Below are 6,000 nucleotides of genomic sequence, written 5' to 3'. Positions count from 1 at the left end.
CTTTGCTTTTGAGTTTAGATTCCATTTGTTTATTTTTGTTATTATTTCCATTACTCTGGGAGATGGATCAAAAAAGATATTGCTGCAATTTATGTCAGAGTGTGTTCTGCCTATATATTCCTAAGAGTTTTATAGTAAATAGTCTTACATTTAGGTCTTTAATCCATTTTCAGTTTATTTTTGTGTATGGTGTTAAAGAATGTTCTAAGTTCATTGTTTTACATGTAGCTGTCCAGTTTTCCCTGTACCATTTACTGAAGAGACTGTCTTTCCTCCATTGTATAGTCTTGCCTCCTTTATCATAGATTAATTGTCCATGGGTGTGTGGTTTCACTTCTCGGTTTTCTGTCCTGTTCAATTGACCTATATTTCTGTTTTTGTGCCAATACCATACTGTTTTGATGACTGTAGCTTTGTAGTATAGTCTGAAGTGAGGGAGCCTGATTCTTCCAGCTCCGTTTTTCTTTCTCAAGATTGCTTTGGCCATTTGGGGTCTTTTGTTTCTCCATACAAATTTTAAGATTTTTTTTGTTCTAGTTCTGTGGAAAATACCATTGGTAATTTGATAGGGATTGCATTGAATCTGTAGATTGCTTTGGGTAGTAGAGTCATTTTCACAGTGTTGATTCTTCCAATCCAAGAACATGGTATATTTTCCCATCTGTTTGTGACTTCTTCTATTTCTTTCATCAGTGTCTCATAGTTTTCTGCATACAGGTCTTTTGTCTCCTTAGGTAGGTTTATTCCTAGGTATTTTATTCTTTTTGATGTGATGCTAAATGGAATTGTTTCTTTAATTTCTCTTTCTGATCGTTTGTTGTTAGTGTATAGAAGTGCAGCAGATTTCTGTGTATTAATTTTGTATCCTGCCACTTTACTGAATTCATTGATGAGCTCTAGTAGTTTTCTGGTAGCATCTGTAGGATTTTCTATGTATAGTATCGTGTTGTTTACAAACAGTGACAGTGTTACTTCTTCTTTTCCAGTTTGTATTTCTTTTGCTTCTCTGATTAGCATGGCTAGAACTTCCAAAACTATGTTGAATAAAAGTGGCGAGAGTGGACATCCTTGTCTTGTTCCTCATCTTAGAGGAAATGCTTTTAGCTTTTCACCATTGAGTATGATTTTAGCTGTAAGTTTGTCATATATGGCCTTTTTTATGTTGAGATATGTTCCTCTGTGCCCACTTTCTGGAGAGTTTTCATCACAAGTGGGTGTTGAGTTCTGTCAGAAGCTTTTTCTGCATCTATTGAGGTGATCATGTGGTTTTTATTCTTCAATTTGTTGATGTGGTGTATCACACTGATTTGTAGATACTGAAAAATCCTTGCCTCACTGGAAAAAATCCCACTCGATCATGGTGTATACTCCTTTTAATGTATTGTTGGATTCAGATTGCTAATATTTTGTTGAGAATTTTTGCGTCTGTGTTCATCAGTGATATTGGCCTGTAATTTCCTTTTTTGTGGTGTCTTTGGTTTTTGTATCAGGGTGATGGTGTCCTCATAGAATGAATTTGGGAGTATTCCTTTCTCTGCAATTGTTTGGAAGAGTTTCAGTAAGATTGATGTTAACTGTTCTATAAATGTTTGGTAGAATTCACCTGTGAATCCATCTGGTCCTGGACTTTTGTTTGTTGGGAGTTTTTAAATAACAGTTTCAGTCTCATGACTTGTGATTGGTCTGTTCATATTTTCTATTTCTTCCTGGTTCAGTCTTGGGATGTTGTACCTTTCTAGGAATTTGTCCATTTCTTCCAGGTGGTCCACTTTATTGGCATATAGTTGCTTTTAGCAGTCTCTTACCATTCTTTGTATTTCTGTGGTGTCCATTGTAACTTCCTTTTCATTTCTGATTTCATTTGTTTGAGCCCTCTCCTTTTTTTTCTTGGTGAGTCTGGCTAAAGGTTTATCAATTTTGTTTGTCTTTTCAAAGAACCAGATTTTAGTTTCATTGATCTTTTCTATTGTTTTCTTCATCTCTATTTCATTTACTTGTGCTCTCATCTTTATGATTTCTTTCCTGCTGCTAAGTTTGGGTTTTGTTTGTTCTTTCTCCAGTTGCTTTAGGTGTAAGCTTAGATTGTTTTTTGAGATTTTTCTTGTTTCCTGATGTAAGATTGTATTGCTATAAATGTCCGCTTAGAACTGCTTTCACTGTATCACGTAGGTTTTGGATTGCTGTGCTTTCATTTGTCTCTAGGTATTTTTTTATTTCCTCTTTGATTTCTTCAATGATCCTTTGGTTCTTTAGTGGCATATTGCTTAGCCTCCAAGTGTTTGTGTTTTTTAGAGGTCTTTTTGTAGCTGATCTGTAATCTCATAGCGTTGTGTAGGAAAAGATGCTTGGTATGATTTCGGTTTTCTTAAATTTACCGAGGTTCAGTTTGTGGTCCAGCATGTGGTCAATCCTGGGGAATTCTCTATATCAGTTAAGTCTGTCTGGTCTATTGTGTCATTTAAAGCTTGTGTTTTCTCATTAATTTTCTGTCTGGATCATCTGTCCATTGGTGTAAGTGGGATGTTAAAGTCCTCCACTATTATTGTGTTACTGTCAGTTTCCACTTTTATGGCTGTTAGCATTTGCCTTCTGTATTGAGGTGCATATATATTTAAAATTGTTATATCTTTTTCTTGGACTGATCCCTTGATCATCATGTAGTGTCCTTTGTCTCTCGTAACAGTCTTTATTTTAAAGTCTATTTTTTCTGATATGAGTATTGCTACTCCAGCTTTCTTTTGATTTCCATTTGCATGGAATACCTTTTTCCCTCCCCTCACTTTCAGTCTGTATGGATCTCTAGATATGGAGTAGGTCTTTTGTAGACAGCATATATATTGGTCTTGTTTTTGTATCCATTCAGCCAGTCTATGTCTTTTGGTTGGAGCATTTAATCTGTTTATGTTTAAGGTAATTATCAATATGTATGTTCTTACTGCCATTTTGTTAATTATTTTGGATTTGTTTTTGTAGGTCTTTTTTCTTCCTGTCCTCTTTTTTCTCTTCTCTTGTGATTTGATGACTAACTTTAGTGTTGTGTTTTGATTCCTTTTTCTTTTTTGTTTGTGTATCTTTTGTAGACTTTTGATTTGTAGTTACTGTGAGATTTTGATAGAGCAGTCTGTATATAAAGAAGATTGTTTTAAGTTGCTGTTCTTTTAATTTCAGATGCATTTCCTATGTCCTGCATTTGTGTTCTCTCCTTCTCACAGTTGCTGGTTTTGATATCATATTTGTGTGTGGATGATTTCCTACCTTTACTGTGTGTTTGCCTTTACCGGTGAGCTTTTTCATTTGTAATTTTCTTGTTTCTAGACATGCCTTTTCTTTTCCACTTAGAGAAGTTCCTTTATCATTTGTTGCAAAGCTGGTCTCATAGTGAATTGTTAGCTTTCACTTGTCTGTATGTTTTTGTTTTCACCATGGAATCTGAATGAGAGCCTTGCTGGATAGAGTGTTCTTGGTTGTAGGTTCTTCCCTTCCATTACTTTAAATATATCATGCCACTCCCTTCTGGCCTGCAGAGTTTCTGCTGAGAAATCATCTGATAACATTGTGGGAGTTCCCTTGTATGTTATCTGTTGCTTTTCCCTTGTTGCTTTTAATATTTTTTGTCTTTAATCTTTGTCAATTTAATTACTATGTGTCTCAGCATGTTCATCCTTGGGTTTATCCTTCCTGGGACTCTCTGCACTTCGTGGACTTGGGTGACTGTTTCTTTCCCATGTTAGGAAAGGTTTCAGCTATTATCTCTTCAAATATTTTCTTGGGTCCTCTCTCTCTCTTCTCCTTCTGGGACCTCTATCATTCTAATGTTGATGCATTTAATGTTGTCCCAGAGGTCTCTTAGACTGTCTTCATTTCTTTTCATTCTTTATTCTGTTCTGCAGCAGTGATTTCCACCATCCTGTCTTCCAGGTCATTTATCCATTCCTCTGCCTCGGTTATTCTGCTATTGATTGCTTCTAGTATTTTTCATTTTAATTATTATATTGTTCATCTCTGTTTGTTCTTTAGTTCTTCTAGGTCTCTGTTAAACATTTCTTGCATCTTGTCAATTCTTGCCTCCATTTTTTTTCGAGATCCTGGATCATCTTCACTATCATTATTCTGCATCTTTTTCCAGAAGGTTGCCTATCTCCACTTCACTTAGTTGTTTTTCTGGGGTTTTATCTTGTTCCTTCATTTGGGACATATTCTTCTGCCGTTTCATTTTGTCTAACTTTCTGTGATAGTGGTTTCCGTTCCACAACTGCAGGATTGTAGTTCTTCTTGCTTCTGCTGTCTGCCCCCTGGTGGATGAGGCTATCTAAGAGGCTTGTGCAAGCTTCCTGATGGCAGGGACTGGTGGTGGATGGAGCTGTGTCTTGTCCCTCTGGTGTGCAGGGCCATGCTCAGTAAAACTTTAATCTGCTTGTCTGCTGATGGGTGGGGCTGTATTCCCACCCTGTTGGTTGTTTGGCCTGAGGCTTCCCAGCACTGGAGCCTACAGTCTGTTGGGTGGGGCTAATGGCGGCTTCCAGGAGGGCTCATGCCGATGAGTAGGTCCCAGAATTGCTGCGGCCAGTGTCTTTGTCCCTGCAGTAAGTTCCAGCCGCCCCCCACCTTTACTGGAGACCCTCTAATACCAGCTGGTAGGTCTGGCCCAGTCTCTTATGGAGTAACTGCTTTTTTTCCTGTGGGTCCTGGTGCACATAGGTCCTTGTGCACGCCCTCCAAGAGTAGAGCCTCTGTTTCCCCCAGTGCTGTGTAATTCCTGTGATCCAACTCTGCTTTCTTCAAAGCCAGATTCTCTGGAGGCTCCTCCTCCTGTTGTCCGACCCCCAGGCTGAGGAGCCTGATGTGGGACTCAGAACTTTCACTCCAGCGGGAGAACTTCTGTGGTATAATTGTTTTCCAGTTTGTGGGTCACAGGTATGGGATTTGATTTTATTGTGATTGCGTCCCTCCTACCATCTCATTGTGGTTTCTTCTTTGTCTTTGGATGTGGGGTATCTTTTTTGGTAGGTTGTAGCTTTTTTGTGTGTATGGTGTTCAGCAGTTAGTTGTGATTCTGGTGTTCCAGTAAGAAGGGGTAAGCACGTGTCCTTCTACTCCACCATCTTGAGCTAATCTCTCTGACAATCCCTGACACAGAGTGTTTTGCTGCTCCACGCGCCAGCAGGCAAGGCCTAAATGTATTTTCTGTGGACTTAAACACTTCCACTTTTGAGGGATTATCTTAGGTTACTTGGTACACTGCTTAATTTTATTTGTCAACTTGACTGCACCAGCAGGTACCCAGATTGCACACTATTTCTGAGTGTGTTTGTGAGACTGGATTTGGATAAGATTAGCATTAGAATAAGCGGACTTAGTAAAGTAGATTGTACTCCCTAGTGTGGGTAGGTATTATTCAATCTGTTGAGGGCCTGAATAGAACCAAGGGTGGAGGAAGGAGAAATTCACCCTTTTTTCTTCCTGCCTGCCTGCTTGTTGGGACATAGGTCTTCTCCTACCTTTGGACTGGGATACACCATCAGCTCCCCTGATTCTCAGGCCTTTGGACTTGGACTGGAATTATACCACTGGCTTTCCTGCATCTGTAGCTTGAAGATAAGCGGCCATGGAACTTTTCTGTCTTCATAATTTCATATGGAAATTACTTATAATAAGTCTCCATATATAAAAATTATATAGACAGATATAGATATAAATCTATAGATATCTCCTATGGATTCTGTTTCTCTGAATAACCCTAATACTCTTGATCTTCATATGACTGAAAACTGTGTATTCTTACCTGCACTTAGTGATTTAAAGCCATGAATGTACATGAAAGCATCCTTTGGGACAGGGAAAGAAGCATTATTTTCAATCTGCTTTAGACTGAATCAAGGAAGATGAGATTAGTAAAACTCTCTAGGTCCAGAGTACTGGGTGTCCTCCAGTTCACTGGCAATGATGAATTTATAACAGGTGGTCAGTGGTCCACAAAAAGAAGTAACAAGGGACATGGCA

Source organism: Pseudorca crassidens, chromosome 4, assembly GCF_039906515.1.
Source record: "Pseudorca crassidens isolate mPseCra1 chromosome 4, mPseCra1.hap1, whole genome shotgun sequence".
Classification (NCBI taxonomy): Eukaryota; Metazoa; Chordata; class Mammalia; order Artiodactyla; family Delphinidae; genus Pseudorca; species Pseudorca crassidens.
The sequence above is the reverse complement of the archived record's forward strand: the minus strand, read 5'-3'. Positions refer to the sequence as shown.